The 18,948-nt window shown below is 39.9% G+C and overlaps 1 protein-coding gene and 1 pseudogene across 26 annotated transcripts in view; both read right to left on the reverse strand.

Annotated features, from left to right (window-relative positions):
* mmd (mind-meld) overlaps positions 1 to 18,948 on the reverse strand; it is a 1,228,927-nt gene that overhangs the window by 1,096,424 nt on the left and 113,555 nt on the right. The window lies entirely within an intron of this gene.
* LOC137248738 (plexin-A4-like) lies at positions 10,979 to 18,328 on the reverse strand (annotated as a pseudogene).

Here is an 18,948-nt window from a genome sequence, read left to right on the forward strand (position 1 = left end):
CATTTGATTTGTCTAGGATACATTTAATGCCATAAGTCGAACAAAAATTTACCAATCCTTGTGACATTTGGTAGCAGCTTAGACTCTAGGACGATAACTGTTTTCTGTGAAAAAGGGCGAAATCGGTTGAAGCCATGCCCAGCTTTTATACACAGTCGACCGTCTGTCCTTCCGCTCGGCCAATAACACGATAACTTGAGCAAAAATCGATATATCTTTACTAAACGCAGTTCACATAATTATCTGAACTCACTTCTATTGGTATAAAAAATGGCCGAAATCTGACTATGACCACGCCCACTTTTTCGATATCGAAAATTACGAAAAATGAAAAAAGTGCTATAGTTGTATACCAAATACGAAAAAAGGGTTGAAACATGGTAATTGGATTGGTTTATTGACGCAAAATATAACTTTAGAAAAAACTTTGTAAAATGGGTGTGACACCTACCATATTAAGTAAAGGAAAATGAAGAAGTTCTGCAGGGCGAAATCAAAGGCCCTTGGAATCATGGCAGGAATACTGTTCGTGGTATTACATATATAAATAAATTAGCGGTACCCGACAGATGATGTTCTGGGTCACCCTGGTCCAAATTTTGGTCGATATCTTGAAAACGCCTTCCCATATACAACTACCACCACTCCCTTTTAAAATTCTTATTAATACCTGACACCCATAAAAGGCGTCCACCTATAGAACTAAGGTAACTCCCTTTTAAAATACTCATTATCACCTTTCGTTTGATACCCATAATCTACAAACGCATTCTAGAGCCATCCCTGGTCCACCTTTATAACGATATCCCGAAAAGGCGTCCACCTATAGAATTAAGGCCCACTCCCTTTTAAAATACTCGTTAACACCTTTCATTTGATACCCATATCGTAAAAAAATTCTAAAGTCACCCCTGGTCCACCTTTATGGCGATATCTCGAAAAGGCGTCCACCTATAGAACTAAGCCCCACTCCCTTTTAAAATACCCATTAACACCTTTCATTTGATACCCAGATCGTACAAATAAACTCCAGAGTCACCCCTGGTCCACCTTTATGGCAATATGTCGAAAAGGCGTCCACCTATAGAACTAAGCCCCACTCCCTTTTAAAATACTCATTAACACCTTTCATTTGATACCCATATCGTACAAATAAATTCCAGAGTCACCCCTGGTCCACCTTTATGGCGATATGTCGAAATGGCGTCCACCAATAGAACTAAGCCCCACTCCCTTTTAAAATACTCATTAACACCTTTCATTTGATACCATATCGTACAAACAAATTCTAGAGTCAGCCCTGGTCCACCTTTATGGCGATATCTCGAAAAGGTGTCCACCTATGGAACTATGGCCCACTCCCTCTTAAAATACTCTTTAATACCTGCCATTTGATACGCATGTCGTACAAACAAATTCCAGGGTTACCCGAGGTTCTCTTTACTACATGGTGATTTTCCCTTATTTTGTCTCCATAGCTCTCAATTGAGTATGTAATGTTCGGTTACACCAGAACTTAGCCTTCCTTACTTGTTAAATTCTTAAGAGTGCAAAATTTATAGAAAATTCTTAAAGTTCGATACAATACATTTAGTTTTAATTTCAGGTAGATATCATCATCTCACTACAAATAATTACGTCTGGTTGACATTGATGTGCATTAGAAATTGTACAAAACATCTGTTAAAATTAAGACCGTTACTATATATATTATATGCAAATTAAGCCAAATTAATGTGTTTCAGTTAAATGTCAAACCCAAATTTTGTACAACATATAAACCCTTGAGTAAGGTAAAGAAAGAACGAGATAGAAATATCTCTTTTACCAAATCAGTAGACACATTTGCTTTTTATCAAAAGAGCTTTGTGTGTGTGTGTTTGAGTTTGTGTGTGTGTTTATGTTCAAATTGTAACATAACGATATCGTATTAGAACATTTCCATCAAAGAAGTAATTTACATCACTGTCACCTAGAACAACAACAACACAGTTACCCACAACCCTAAGCACGGCTGTTGAATGGTGATGTGTCTAGAAATGAGTGACGTGTGGTTTAACTGATTGGCGTATAGAAAATAAAGACAGAGTGATTATCGATTTAAATTTTTTTTTTTTGAATACAACGTTATTGTGCTTTTGCTGGAGTGGGTGGATCTCAGAAGTTTCAAATTGTTCTACCATAATTTCAGTAAATTGTTTTTTGTTTTCTTTATTTTTTTCTTTAAATGTTGTGCTATATTTACTCACATCAAACAAACCGCAAAAACAAAATGCCTTTAGGTCGATATTTTGCGTATCTTTTCTATTAATCTCAATGTTACTGACATGTTTTATAGCGTGACATTTTAAATCAAGTGATGTTAGGGGGAGAAAATACACAATTGACAACATTGACAAAGTAGTAACTGAAATGTTAAAAGCTATGTCACAACAATAAGCATGCCTTTTTATTTGGTTTTGTCCAATTAATTAGTTTTTTTAGAAGCTGTGGCTTAAGGTAATATTGGGTGGGGGCATACGACGAAATCATGTACCACTCTTCTGGAGAACTGCTCTTATAGTTTTCCTACCAAAGGGGAGGGAAGATCGGTCATATGTATCCCAAAGACTACAAATCTATAAGCTTAACATCAGTTCTGCTGAAAACCTTCTAGAGGTGGATAGATTTGCATATAAGGTACAAATTGTATGAAAAACTGTTCCCCAAACCACAACATACGTATGCCGAAGGTAAGTCTCGGCACGGCCTAGGGTGATTATAAACATAGAAAAAGCCCTCTAATCAACGGAGTATACCTTATGAGCCTTTTTGGACATTTCCGGGTCTTTGAATAATGTCCCTAAACGAGTGATCATTGATGGTCTTAAGTACATTTAAGTACATCCAGCCGTAACCAGATGTATCAGCTGCATGTTGAAATGAATAAAGACTACTTCATGATTGGGATTGTATGGAACTAGAAACAGTGGATAGAGAAACGCCGCCGGGCGGGGTATTATCACCTTTGCTGTGGACCTTAGTAATTCAGGCGATTTGACGAGGGACCCGTTAAACGTATGGCATACGTATATTACGTTGCAGTTGTCATAAGTGGAAAGCGCCTTACAATAATTAGCTCTTTGTTAGATTAGGCGCTTCAGGATATACATATATAGGCATATAATTCCGGTTTATCCACCGATGTCGAGAAATAGGGATATGAACTGTGCACAAAGCTGGGCATGGTCCCAAATTGAACAAGGCCTAAACTAGGAGGGGTTGCCCTGCAGGAGAACCTTTTGTACAAACCAACGAGGGGTTGTTGTATACTTTAAGTTTTCGTGGAAGCTCAACGTGGGATAAGAATTCAGGGGTATACTTGGGATCTATCGTTCTCTCTTACTGGGGGTATTTATAGTGAATAAAGCCTATTCTATACGATAGAGTTCTTGTTTGGTGCACAGCCACACAAATACGAACCGAACTGAAAATATGGTGGGGATATGTATGCAGGCTATATGTGCTTAGAATTACTAGGGCTCTGAAAACAAAGATGTCGGCTGCGTTGAATCCCATCCTGCAAATTCCACTTGCAGACCTTGTGGCAAAAAACAGAATTAATAAGTAAAACGGGTCTAATAGCATCTGGACAGATTGATCGCAGGCCACATGGCCATATTAGTATAGCGTAATAAAATATTGGACGAACAGACTATTTCATTCCGTACCAATACATCCAAACAGCTGCTAGAGCCACAAAAGAGGTAGATGGCTGGCACCATTAGAAGCAACAACAACATGGCTGGTGCCAAGATGCCCAAAAGGCGGACAAGGTATTACACGTGTACATCGATAGTTCCAAAGTAATGGAACAAGCAGAGTCTGTGATATTTTCTGCTGACCTGGAAAGCAAAAAACAGATCATACAAGCGTTTTTCAGGTGGAAGCAGTAGCTGTAACCAAGGCAATGGAAACATTGTAAGAAAATAGCTTAAACGGGAGCCACGTTAGCTTTCATATTGACAGCGAAGCAACAATAAGGGCAATAATCTCGCATAGCACAGCATCTTAAAGTGTTTTAGATTGCAAGCAATCCTTGGGCGACATTAAAAGAAGGCGAAAGTTTCACATGATCGACCAAGCGAAATGGCGTGGACCCAATAGCGGGACTGTAAAGCATCGAAAGTCATGTGTAGGTCTACATCCTTAGGTTAACAAAGTTACGCTAATTATTAAAAAGAGAGGACCATAGACTCATAACGAGTACTCTGACCGCACACTGCTTTCTAACGTCACATGCTTTCAAATGAAGCCTACTTAGCGATAGAAGATGTAGGAGTTTTGATTTAGAGGAGAAAAAGATCGAGCACGCCTGTGCTCGTGCCATGCATTAACCAGGCTAAGTTTTCAGCTATTATGAGTGATAGAGCTATCAGGTCTAGCAGCAGTAAGCGCCATAGTTCCTAGAAAGCTTTTGTATATGCCAAGAGGATGGAGTTATAAAATAGGTCCTAGCTTGTGATAGGGCTTTTCAATTTGGAAGTTAAACAAACTTCTGGTAACACTTTGGACTCATTCAGTCTATGTGAGATCCTCACGGGCCGGCCAGTTCAACCAAACTTAAAATTTTTTACCGATATAAAAATAACGGCACGCAGCCTAAGACAGCTTTGGCTTAACTTCTTAATTTTGTTGGGTTTTGGAGCTTTTTGGCCTATAAATAACATAATATCTAAGGCAAAATTTTTTAACTTTTCCTTTATCCTTCTACGCGTTTCGACGCTACCGCGCCTTCCTCAGGTAGATCTGTATTATTATTTTTAAGATTAAATAAATAACAATAAACAAGTGCACAATTACACATCAACTCACGTTTAGATAAACAATTTTTTTATAAATAATTTCATCTCAATCAAAATGGTTCACAATTTTTTTGGTGGGAAAAATCACAGGCAATTTTAGATACCTAATCTACTTCTTCCTTGTTTCGCTTTTTAAGTCATACTGTAATACTGCTGTATAAGCGCAGCTTATTTTGTCGAAGTCTGTCGAAGTTGTATTCGTAGGCTTTCAAGTGTCATTCTCGCATTTCCTCTATTCTCGATGTCTAATATTGTGGTGTTTGAAAAATCTTCTTCGTGTTTTTTGTTGGTTAGTTGGTGTGCTAGCGCTGTTGTTGTCTTATTATTTTTCGCCTCTGCCATATGTTCGCTAAGTCGTATCCCCAATGCGCGCTTTGTTGTTCCTATATAGCGTTGGTTGCAATTTTCGTTTTTATTTCTATTGCACTTTATTTCGTACACCACGTTAATTTGTTGTTCTATTGTGTCCTTTGTTTTTGCAAACACTTTATTTAAAGCTTAGTGTGGTTTGTGCGCGTATTTTATTTTTTCATTTTTTATCACTTTGCTGAGCGCCTGGTTGTTGGTTAGATCTGGAATATATCTTATACCGATGTATCTTTTCTCCGTGCTGTCTCGACGTTGTGTAGGTCTAGTAGACTGCAATTTAAGTATCGTTGTATTAATTAATTTATTGATTACTGGGACTGGATAGCTGTTTTTCATAAGTATGGTTTTTATTTTCGTTTTATTAGTTTCTTCAAAAATTTCGTCACTTAGCAAAAATATCTTCTTGATGAGACTAGTCGCGGTGTTATTTTTTTGGTACCAAGGGTGGTTCGCATGGTAATTTATTATTCAGCCAGATGTCACTTCTTTGGCATACCAATTAAATTACAGGTAGCGGCCTAGGAAGGGTATTTTGTTTTTGCTTTCTTTTTCTACCGTAAATTGAATTTTTGTATGCATTTTTGTATGCGCATTTAGTACTTTAAGTATGTCTCCCACGTCCTTTGTTTTCACTATAGCAAATATATCGTCTACATATTTCGCTATGTATTTTATAAATATGCCATTTGTTTTTAATTCAGCTATGCTGTCGTCAATAATTTTATCCAATACAATGTCCGCTATTGTGGGCGACAACGGGCTGCCCATTGGCATGCCGTAAACCTGTTGGTAAATTTTATCATCGTATTTTAGGTAATTATTTTCTCAATCAAGAATTCAAGAATTAATTGGAATTGTTTTTTCGCGATCTTGGTATGCGGTTCAAATTCTTTCCATTTTTTCATTATGGTTTGTATCGCTAAGTTAATTGGAATATTAGTAAATAGCGAGATAACATCAAAAGATACCAATATTTCGTCTTCTTCCAAAGTATAGGTTTTAAGCGTATCTTTTAATTTAAATGAATTTTTTATATTATAGTCTTCCGATATTATATGCTTTAATATGTTTCCAAAAAATTGGTATTTCTGTCTGTTTTCAATTTTTCCTTGCTTTAACAGATTGTTTGCAACACTATTATTCTTCCCAATAAGCTGTTGTGTCGGATCGTTCCTCATTTGTTTATAGACAGTTTTGTTGCTAAGTAAGTATAAGGTTCTTAACTTTTCTTCTTCTTCTTAACGCTTCTCTATTATGTTTTAGATTATTTTTCAATATATTAATGTTATTTTTCAATATATTAAAGCTCCAAAACCCCACAAAATTACAAATTCATAAATTGGCCCAAATGAAAAACAAAAATTAACTTCTTAATATTTTAAACTCAGTTACCTACAATGATGTACATAGCTGAGGTCAATCCATGGTTATACCGACGTATACTAGCAAATAACCAAAACTTTAAAAATGTATCATTGACATACTGCTGCAAGCGACTGCACTACACAATCCAACTGCATAAAATAAGTACAAAATTCATTGGTCTTGGCTAAAGGCGGGTAGAATTCGAATTCATTTGTTTGTAAACTTAAAATTATTAAGAAAGCCACAAATTAATTGAAAGAAGCTGTGCAAACAACGAATAAACAAAACCGAATTAATCTACAAACCCAAATAAAAAAATATTTAAATTTTCAGGCTTAAGTCTTTTTGTCCACTATGGCTTTACATATTTACTCGCAAATAAATTCACTTCTCTTTTACGATTTCTCTTTGGGTTTTTAATTTTTGAAGCTTACATTCAATTCCCATTGCTGCATTCGGCTTAAGAATTCCGCTAACTAGTCACCAAAAAGCTCTTCTTCCAATCGCACTGTCAGCCTTTTCATTGGCGCATAATCCAGTGGAAATTGAATTTATACCACATGTCTTATCTCTACATATGTACATACATATAGACATGGCTTTTGACCATTTTCAGTGTTTAAAATTAAAAAAAAAAAGGTTTTTCAATATCTTTGTTGTGTTCGTATGTAACTGTGAATATTGTGCACTTTAGCTAACCTATTTCCGACTTTTTATATGTAATTATTTTTCTTTTCCTTTTTTGTGGTTCTTTAAAAATGGATCATATGCATCAAAGTGGGTTTAATATTTGCAAGCTTATTCAAAATATAGATTGGCACTAGGCATAAATAAAAACGTTTGCTTAAAGGGTAATGCTAAGTTCAATAAAAAAGAAGACCAAGACATTTGTTTGCCTTTAAGCGAAGCAAGGCTAAGGTATAGAAATATGGATAGAAGGTGGGCATGCTCGAATATGTATGTATGTGGACACTTGCCTTCTTTCAAAAAAGGCGTGAGTACCAAGTGCTCGTGAAGTTCGATGTGTAAACCAAGGGGTGTACGTCTAGGAAATGTTTGTCTCCATGTTAGCTAGATATCGGCCAGAAGTTGAAGCAAAACCGAAACGGAGGCAACTTAACCAGAAACAAAGAGTGTCGGACTTTTTTAGAAGATATTCGTTGGCTTCTTATAGGCAACTACAACAAAACCGACAAGTAATTGTTCTATTATCTGATAAATATCTATCTATAGCGAATTATTGTCGCTGAGTTTCCGATTTGTTATCAGCTTGTCATTGTCTTCTTAATGGTTTGTAATCGGCTTGTTATCGAGGGTTACAATTGTACCATCGATTTCATATTGAAGTTTTATGGGTATTTATTTCATAATAAGTTGTCGTTCACAAATCAGTAAAATGCAGACAATGAACTGGTAATACTCTGATAAGAAATTGATAACAAACCGACACATTTCTGAAAAAAATCGATAACTTTTCGCAAATACGTCGATAACAAATTGGTTACACTCCGGTAAATATATTTAAGCTCCCGAAAATAATATATTTTGATGACATTTCGACAATTCTTCCGTAAGAAATAGATAGCTTTTTGATAACAAATCGATAGCTTTTCGATAACACGCCAATATAAAATTGGTAACAATCAGATAACAAATTGATAACATTTTGATAGCTTAATTTTATTTTAATTTATTTGATTTTATTTATTTTATTTTATTGTATTTTATTTGATTTTATTTTATTTTTTATTTTATTTTATTATTATTATTTTATTTTATTTTATTTTATTTTATTTTATTTTGTTTTATTTTATTTTATTTTATTTTATTTTATTTTATCTTATTTTATTTTATTTTATTTTTTTTTTTATTTCATTTTTTTATTTTTTATTTTGTTTTATTACTTTTAGTAGCAGTTTTTATCCCAAATTATTAAATAAATTAATTCCTTTTGAACAATTGTGGTGTGTCGCAAACTCGGCACGGGAGTGGAGGCACCACAATTGCGTTTGGTTTAAATTTAAATGAAAAGAAAAAAGAGGCGAGATATATTCCTCGTTATAATAATTTCTTTATTATAGTGCAAAATTAAATTTGAACAATAATTACCTTTTTGTAATAAAATGTGGCGGGGCTCCTCGGACGGTGTTGTAGTTCGCTCAACGATCGCTGGAAAAGTAGACGGTTGCCTTGTCGAGGACAACCGTTGAACCGCGGAAAAAGTCTCCGGTTTTAAGGGGAAGCTTCCCCACATAGTTGTACCGGCATACATGTATATGTGTACGGACAACATAACCCTATCTATGTACACATATACATGCAGGTGGGCGAACTAGGGGTCGATAAAGTGGTGCTATTAGGGTGGCGCAACTTAAGAAGAATTTAGGCTTCGGGCCTAAACATGCCGGCCCCCTTGCGATACGCAACAGCCCAGACTCCGCCCGAGCGTCCCCGGCCACAATTTGTCTTAAAACTAGATTCTAAAATTAAATGGTGCGCGCCGGATGGCGCGACGGCATCCTCCTTGCCTTCGCCGTGACCTAGAGCTAGGAAGATAGAAAAAAAATTAATGGAAACCGTAACATATATTTCTTGCCATTTATATAAAACTTCATTTATTTCGGGAAAATACAATATACATGTATAAGCTTATCATCAGCTAACTAACTCTAAATAGCCATTGAGAAATATCAGATCGGGTGGGTCCCGGAGAGTACCCACCCGAAGATCGTGCTTTGCGCGAGCAGCGATCCGAAGGATGGTGGCAATGTGCACGACGTCATGATTTCGGCGTAGACGTCGCCGCCTAGGACGAGGCGAATTGGGGTGGACGCATAAAAGTGGGGGTCCGCAAGACGGATGTGCTCGTAAGGAGCCGCGACGCTGGGGTCGACGTTGTACGTTGGACTGACGCGCCTGAACTCGAGGACGCAGACTGCGTGAGTCGTCACCGTCTTACTCTGCCCATGTTTACCTCTAAAACGAATAAAACAGCCGGTTTCGCCGTCGGCGTTGGTTGTCGGCAGGGCTAACTCTCGCGCCAGCCTGCGGTCGATCGTTGTGCGGGGGGAACATGCGTCTATGAGTGCACGAATGAAGTGCAGACGCCCTCCGGCTTCCACCTTCACGATCGCAGTCGGCGCCAGAGCAGCCATGGGCCGAAGAGTTGGGCCGGCTGAGGCGCGGGCTGGAATGACCCCGTTCCGGAAGGAACTGTGTTGGGGTAGCTGGCGCGGCCGAGTGGCCAGTCTACCGTCTCGATTGTCTTCCTTCACGTGTCGTATCTCGTGTAGCTGGCGCGGCCGAGGGGCCAGTCTACGATCGCGCGTTGGTCGATGTGCTTGCGTTCGTTGTTGCGTAGGTGGGCGGAACGGCCGTGATTCCGCTCCACTTTTTCCTCGTCGCTCGTGTGCTAATAGGGGTCGGAACGGCCGTGGGTCCGATCCCCTAGTGTCGGAATTTACTATATGGGAGCCCGCTCCACTCCCGGATGGCAGTTGTGGTTCTTCTGCAAAGGCCGACTCGGACGCGTGGAGAGACAGCGCCTCATCCATCATCCCGTCGTCCACCTCTTCCATCGTAGGCATCCGCTCATATCCTTCTCCCTCTTCTTCCATGACTAGCTGGTACCAGCTCTTCGGCGGCTCTGGCTCGGACGACAAGTCCTCCATGGAAAGGTGCAGCGTGGTATGATGATTGCTACCACATTTTCGGCACCTTCCTTTGCTAGTGCAGGCTTTGGCACGATGTACCATTGACAGGCAGTTTTGGCAGTACTTGGCCTTTATAATTTCGCGCAGTCGTTGCAGCGGCGACTTCGCGCGGTAAATCGGGCATGACCTGATTGGGTGTTTCGCGTCGCATAAGTGGCACGGCTTTGGGTAACGAGCGGCCTGGCGCTCAGTCCTCCTTCTTAGCGAAGCGTAACGAGTCATTCTATTGAGAGTATGGAAGAAAATAAAGGAAACTCGTTGAGTTGTTATGATTGTGTCACGCTTTCGGTGGCGAGTAAGCCCCAATTCTATTATCGGCGCTTTTGAAATTTCGCGCGTGAGTAGGGTTAAAACATGTCTAAAGGCTTACGAGAATATATTCATCTCGCGTTCGTTATGTGCGTTGCTTCTTTCCCCGCACGTTATGTGCCTGGGTCATTAGTGCCTTATTCTGTTTAATTTTGTGTCATCCGGTAGCGCTTCAGCTAGTCAGGCATACTAGTGCTGCAGAAAAATTGACATTTAAGTTGCTTGGTACTCACATTTTGGTACCGAACCGGGTAGAGAGTGTTTGATGTGGGATCTTTCGAGTCGTCGTTATTTGTGTTGTTGGTGCTAAAAACCGACAACTTTCCTGCCCACCACAAAAAAAAATGTTTGGACGGCAAAATTGTATGCTATATAAAGAACAAAGATAAAATCTTCGTTTTGGACGCGGTGAAAAATTTTTCGAATGAGCCATTCTTTTGTATTTCCCTTCGATTATTTGTTCAGCTTTTCCCAATTACGCTTGTAGTCCTGTGTTATTGATGGTCTTTACTAAAAAGCACGGTTCCAGAAGGGTAGTTGGCTCCGATACCGATTTGCCAGAAACGGGTTTTTGGGTACCCGTTTGCATCTTCTTATGCATCCCTAATACAATGTACATTTAAAACTCGGCATATATATGTACATACGTTGGTACAAGTATATGGGCAGTCAGTGCACGGACTTTACCGCATTGGTAGATTGACGTACCTTTTTGATCCATTTTCATTTTCTACTACTTTTACGACTTCTGCTACCAAAACTAAGATTCTACCAATATTTCAGTATTTTCGCGCTGAAAACGTATACTGCATTGCAGTATTGAATTGCCGAGCCCACCAACTAATCTTAGGAGGGGATACTGATTAAAGCAGTCAATTTTGAAAAACTTTGTGAACAACTTTAAACAAGAAGTAAATTTTTGATGAGATAAATAGCCCTTTTTTTTGAATAATTTGAAGCAAAAAAGTTTTACGCAAACGATAACATGCCGAAATCGGTTATTTTGTGGCAGTATTTTTGGTATTTTGGGATATTGTTGTTGTGATTAGACGTTTTGGTGCATGTTTATCAGTATCTCACACTCATGATACAGGAAAAAAGTGAGTACCGTATAGGCATAAGCTATGTAGGTATATACAAATGTACATGTAATTTTGTCTTGTTAACATGTTTTAAAGTGTCATTTCCATGAAATGCGCGTTATTTGTTTTACAAGACATTATTAATTGTTTGCTACAAATATGAACTGTAGCTTTTGTTTTCTTGGTAAAAACTACCAACTACTACTATTTCCATTTTAGAATTCCGCTCACTGGTACCAGCATACCAACGGCAAAGGCAAAGAAAAAAACGCACATTCATACATACCCGTGTATAGAATGTAAAATTCCTATGAATTGAAACAACGGGAAATGTATCCCGTGATTTTCCGTTCTTTCATTTCATTTTTTACTACGACGTGGCCTGGAGTAATAACGCATAAAAAATTAACGTTGCTAGCTTAGACATTATGGGCAAGCCAAGAGGTCTTCGCACAGCCAGGAAGCATGTGAATCATCGCCACGATCAGCGTTGGGCTGATAAGGATTACAAAAAGGCGCATTTGGGAACACGATGGAAGGCTAATCCTTTTGGTGGAGCATCTCATGCCAAACGCATTGGATGACTTTTGCCCTCTATAAATTTTTCAATGAAATCACCAAGCAAAGTCTTAAGTATATCAGTACAATATTCTAATTTTGATTGCAGTGTGACCATAATCAGGGAAGCCACATTGACCCGCTCACGCACAGAAAAATAGCGACTGGACTCCAATGCTCGTATGAATAGCAGTAAAAAAAAAAAAATTTATTCAACAGGCGTAGACCTTTCTCTTTACGTAATAGTTCGGGCCGCTCCCATTGCAATACGATGTGGTCCTCGTGATTTGGAAAAAGAATTTTCATGGCACATGTACGATCGTCTAAAAATGGTATTCCACCAGATGTTAGATCCCCAGTTAAGTCAGTCATGTCAGTTTGAAGTTCAGCAATTGCTTTCTTGCATTCTGCCGCGACTCTTAAGTTCTATTATAGCCATTTGTTTTTGCATATTTAGTAAAACTCGAATCGATTCTGATGTATTTTTTGGTTTTTTTTTTTTTTACGCAGCCAGAAGTGCAACAAAAATCATGACTATAACTACCACCGATGAATAATAGAAGATTCTTACTTAAGTCATGCATCATATTTGGGGATGCATAGCTAAGTATTCCTGTCCGATATTCCAAAGACTGACCAATATGGACAATGTCTTCTGGTCCTGATTCATTGTGGGGTTCAGTGGCTGACTCTAGTGGCGGGCGACAAGTCGATTGTTGAAGTGATAATGAAGGTATATTGCAAAGGCCTTTACCAATACGTACTACTACATCAGTTTCTTTGCAGGAACGATCCAAATTGCGTCCATTAATCGTTAAACACTCGCTTTTATAATACCTTATATGTTCTTCGAAATTAAAATATATTGGATTGGGATAAAGCTCGAAATTATTTTTATGTTTACTAGAGAGATTTTGAAATTGCAAAACATTATCCATTAAGAATCAATGTTTAAGAAGCCCTGGATTTTCAGCAGCAAGAACGTCGTTATCGGTGTCAATTACAGGTGAGTAGCATATCATATCTGTAGCTGCCTCAACCTTGCACTGACTATTTATGGCAAACGTACATTTTTGGGCTCTGAATATCGTTGAATTGAGTTCCCGTCACTGAAATTTCAATTCCGCCAGCGGGTATGCCTCGGGGAACTTTTAATTGTCCTCTAGGGCCCGAAAAGACCTGCTCAAGTAGGGGAGCAAGAACGTATTTAAAGTTGTATTCGCTGAATTCACGTTGCCCGTTGTCAAATAACATTTTCAGTCGCCCTTCAACGATACCTGGTGAAGGAGCTGTACGACATACTGCTTGTGTAACATCGAAGCTTAATATCTCGCAGGGCAAATGACCGTTGACAAAAACTTGTATTCTCGCCTGCCTTTAAATACTCGATTCTGCATTTAAATACTTTCCAATTAGCCGAAGAACCTTTTGCTAGCCACTTTAATAAATATTTTGCACAATTCGAATAATAAAAAAATTGAATGCACTAGAAATGAAGAGCGAACTGTGCGGCTCAGCCCGGCAAAGTAGTGTGTTATATGGAGAATTCCTTAAGAAAAGTGGGAAGGGAGTTCATACACATTGTTTGTATTTATCCTCTGGCTTAAACAAAGTGGTAAGGATAATGAGGGAATACTTGGGTTTCTGCCTAGTGATATTGCAGCAGAACGTAAACGCGTTGCAACAATTCAATGCATCTACTGTGGTAATATGCGTGCGAATATTGTCTGCTGAAAAGTGCGTTGCTATCGAAACTTTCATATGATATGTGGCAGTGATAATGGTGCTATGAATCAATTTCTATATACATTTCGGTCATTTTGTGATCGACATGTACGAAAAGTACCTACACGTCCAAAACCCACAGAAAATTGTTATATTTGTTATGAGAGCCTTTTCGCTGAAAGTAAAACGTTTTAGAGCTGTAAATATTATACGTGCCCCATGCTGTAAAAATGGTTGGTTTCACAAGTATTGTCTGCAAAAATTCGCCAAAAGTTCTGGGTATTTCTTCAAATGTCCGCTCTGTAATGACTGTGAGAAGTTAAAAGCGCATATGTCGTTCTGGGGTATTTTCGCATACGACAAAGACGCTGAATGGGAGTTGGTGCCCAATGCGTTTGCAGACTTGCTAGAAAGACCCAGAGTATGTAGCGTAGAGATTTGCCATAACAAGCGTGGACGGGAACAGCAACTACAACAAATCCCTTAGTTTATTGTACAACATGTGGATCAGTGGCTGTACATCGCAGTTGTGTGCGCGACCAGAGCAATACATTTGATTGTGAAAATTGTATACAAATACTTTCTAATGCAGATAGTGGGCGAGAAAGTTTAAGCTCACAACAACAAAATGACAGTCAAGACAATGAATGTTCTCACATTGTACAGGATACTGAAAACTTAGATAATGATGTATGCGACAGTAATAGCTAGGTTGAGATAAATAAAAATACTCAAGAAAATGGCGATGTTTCTCCTGTTAAAGATAACATACTTAGACGGCGTCAGGCTGGCGAAGATGAGGAAGTTATAATACCTCATAACTCGTACAAAAGTGAAACAGCTAAACTACATGTAAATAAAGCAGAGAGAAGTGAAATTGTAGGAGAAACTAACACACTAAATTGTAATATTAATGAGGTCATAAACACAAAATGAACTGCAGTAAAACTGTGAAATTTAGGTGTATTGTTACCGATAGTGACTATAGTGGTGATGAAGGTCTTGTAGACACAGCTGACTCGAGGAAGCATGTGAAGGCAACCCGTACAAGGATTTCAACAACGCAAACACAAACCCATGATATACATAACATTACAACTTGTATTGCGCAACGCACGCGTCGCAAGTCAATGGCTTTTCGACCACCTTCGCTCGATGAACCACTTACTAATTCCTCTGATGATGTTTACGATGATGCTAGTATCAGGATTAACTCCTATACAGCACCCAAAAGCTATCAGGTTTTTCAATATGATGATGACGAAAATGAGTACCCCCAGAAACAGGGCCATATTGCGGCGTGAAATTTGTAATTTTTGGTTCCACGAATTCATAGTCTTCCCACTTATACCAGCAATTCGTATTCCCGAATAAATATCGGTGACAATTTTACCTAAATTTATTCCACGTATTGTGATATTTGTACCACCTTCCCATGGACCAGTTTGCGGATAAAACGAATGAATTTCAGGATTAGGGCACGTTTCCATACGATTTAGCCAATCAGTTTTTCCTTCGTTATTTTTGTTGCACTATTCTTCTACTTCACACGTAATTGTAGATGAATAATCATCTACGTTCGCATTTGTATACGTTCACGCTCTTCATCTTCTACCTACCCTCAGCAAGCAGGTGATTAAATTCTGAATTTCCCCTTGTACCAATACCCAGTGGGTTACTCTTTCTGACCAAATAATGAGTTATCATATAATTTAAGCGACAAGGCTAGTCAGATATGACTCCTCGTAATGTTCAAAAAACTGAATATATAAAGTTTTCCAATCACCCTGGTGGAATCCTCTTCGCATCTAATGTGGTTACTTTAGGTGATTGAAACTCTTCAATCATTTTCCATTCAGCATTCTGAATCGTGGCTGACTATCTTTGACTACTATTAAGATGATGAGCGTTCTAGAGGGTCTGTTATCGTTTGTTCTTGTTTGTTTTTTTTCATCAACGACATAAGTAGTTGCTTTTTATTTGCAAATTATTTAATCTAAAAGCATAAGGAATTTAACCCTGCTAATATCTGGGGCACATGAGTTTCCTCATCCGCGGTAGGCTTGCGATGTGCCTCGTTGCGCGGCAACGAGTGCCGCTGATTTCTGTGGCAGAGCGGTGCGCCCTTCTGCGTTAGGCTTTTTTGTTGTCCTCGTTATGGGATAGCGAGTGAATTTGGGTTTGCTTTGTAAGCTTAAGAATAGAATGGCCTGAGTCCATTTAGGTTCTGTGGCAGATAGAGTATCTGCGTTAGGTTATTGGTTGGCCTCGTTATGGGATAGCGAGTGAATCTGGGTTTGCTTTGTAAGCTTAAGAATAGAATGGCCTGAGTCCATTTAGGTTCTGTGGCAGATAGAGTATCTGCGTTAGGTTATTGGTTGGCCTCGTTATGGGATAGCGAGTGAATTTGGGTTTGCTTTGTAAGCTTAAGAATAGAATGGCCTGAGTCCCTTTAGGTTCTGTGGCAGATAGAGTATCTGCGTTAGGTTATTGGTTGGCCTCGTATCGGGTGAACGTGAGCTGGGGTTGACTTTTGGAAAATGTGAAGACGAGGGTGATTTTTTTTTGATTTTTCTGAAAGGAGGTATGTGGAAGAGTGGAGGGATTGTTAAGAGGAGCACGTGGTCCTCTCACAGTCTGTCTCCGTAGGAAGAAGGATCAGTTTGACCAAAGGTCGTCTGACTTGACCCTTCTCGGTTATGAGGTCGACAACACGTACTCGGTTATCTTCGCCGGGGTGTACGTTGACGACTCTACCTAACCTCCATTCGTTGGGAGATAAATTGTCCTCTTTGAGGACAGCGAGATCTCCCACTTTTATATTTTCCTTGGGATGCTTCCACTTCACTCGTTTTTGGAGTTCAGATAAATATTCGGTTTTCCATCGCCGGCAGAAGGTTTGATGGAGGGCCTTGAGCTTCTGCCATCTATTTAGCATGGAGGCAGGGCTTTCGTTCGCATCCGGTTCTGGCGGCGCCAGAAGATGGCTGCCCGTGAGGAAATGTCCTGGGGTTAGTGGCTCCAGGTCCGTTGGGTCATTGGACGCCGGGCTGAGAGGCCGCGAATTTAGGCATGCCTCGATCCGGCACAAAAGGGTTTGGAACTCCTCCATGGTATATTTATGGAGAGAAGCGACCTTTTTGAAGTGGCTTTTGAAGCTCTTCACTCCCGCTTCCCACAGGCCGCCCATATGCGGAGCGCCGGCGGGGATAAAATGCCAAGTTAATGCTTGATGGCTATACTTGGAGACTGTTTTGTCTCGGCTTTCTGCCAGGAAGGCTTTGAATTCCGATCGTAGAGATCGGGAAGCTCCGACAAAATTCGTACCATTGTCGGAGATGTTTTTTGGACATCCTCTTCTCGCGATAAAACGCGAAAAAGCTGCGAGGAAGCATGGGGTGCTCAGGTCACTAGTGGCCTCTAGGTGGATGGCCTTAGTGGAGAAACAAACAAATAGGCATACGTAGCCTTTGGACAGTCGACATCCCCTACCGCGGTAGCTTTTTATGTCGAAAGGCCCCGCGAAATCTACCCCGGTATTGGTGAACGCGCGAGTAAAAGTAGTACGTTCGCAGGGAAGGGTACCCATAAGTTGGGACTGCGCCTGCTTCCTGTGAAGAATGCAGGTTTTGCAATTGTGGATGATGGCTCTGATCATTGTCTTGACCTTCGGAATCCAATACTGGGTTCGAATAAGGCGGAGCATAAGTTGGTTCTCGCCATGAAGGGAATCATGATGAATCATCATGACTGCAAGGCGAGACAGCTTGCAATTGTAAGGCAAGATGATCGGATGACGCTCGTTGTACGACATGTCTTTTGAGGCCCCTAGACGCCCCCCTGTTCTGATAATATCATCTTTGTCGATGTATGGGTTGAGTGACAGGATTTCACTTTTCCGATCAATAGGTTCCCTATTTTTTAATTGCAAGTATTCCTTACCGTAGGATATTTTCTGACATACTTTTATTAGTGCTTGAGTCGTTGCCTTAATCTCATCGGCTGAGATTGTGCTCGACTTTTCGTGGCATACCGTTTTTGTTTTAGGATGCGTTCTTTTTATAAATCTCCTAACGTAGGATAGGACTCTTAGAGCTCGTGGCAAGTCTGAAAAACGATCGAGTATATCTTCTTGTTCAGCCTGTGTGACGGCATACGACTGTGCTTTCACTTTCTTCTCCTCATATGATGTATGGTAGTCCGTTTCCTGTACTGGCCATTGTATCTTGTCCTCTTGTAACCAAGATGGTCCCTGCCACCACAACGAGTTGTTGACTAATTCACCCGCTGGTAGGCCTCTGCTTCCTAAATCCGCTGGATTTGATTCTGAATCCACATGTAGCCAGTCCTTGCTTCCGACCATGTCGATGATCTTCGTGATGCGGTGTGCGACGAAGGTTGACCAGGAACAAGGCGGTTTCCGTAGCCATGCGAGGACAGTGCTGGAATCAGTCCATAGATGAATGGTGATGGGTCCTAATTTGACGCTCCTACAGATTGAGTCAATCATCTCTGCTAGCAATACTGCACCGCAAAGTTCCAGACGTGGGAGGGAGATTGTCTTCACTGGTGCGACTCTGGTTTTTGCCATAAGTAGGTGTGTATAAACATTATTCTCCTTTTTGATGCGCATGTACACGGCTGCTGCATATGCTTTCTCCGACGCGTCACAGAAGCCGTGGATTTCAACCTCGTCTTCTGGTGAGAATTGTACCCAACGTGGTATTCGAATCCTATCTATTTCCGGGTAATCTTGGGTGAAAGTGTTCCACCGCTCCAATGTCGTTGGTGAGACTGGCTCGTCCCACCCTGTGCCTTCTAACCAAATGTTTTGCATAATTATTTTTGCCACTATGACCATTGGGGCAAGCCACCCTAACGGGTCAAAGAGTTTGGCAATAACTGACAGGATCTCTCTTTTTGTTGGCATGTTAGGGTTGTCTAGTGATCCCGCTTTGAAATAAAATAAGTCAGCATGTGCGT

Source organism: Eurosta solidaginis, chromosome 4, assembly GCF_040869045.1.
Source record: "Eurosta solidaginis isolate ZX-2024a chromosome 4, ASM4086904v1, whole genome shotgun sequence".
Taxonomy (NCBI): domain Eukaryota; kingdom Metazoa; phylum Arthropoda; class Insecta; order Diptera; family Tephritidae; genus Eurosta; species Eurosta solidaginis.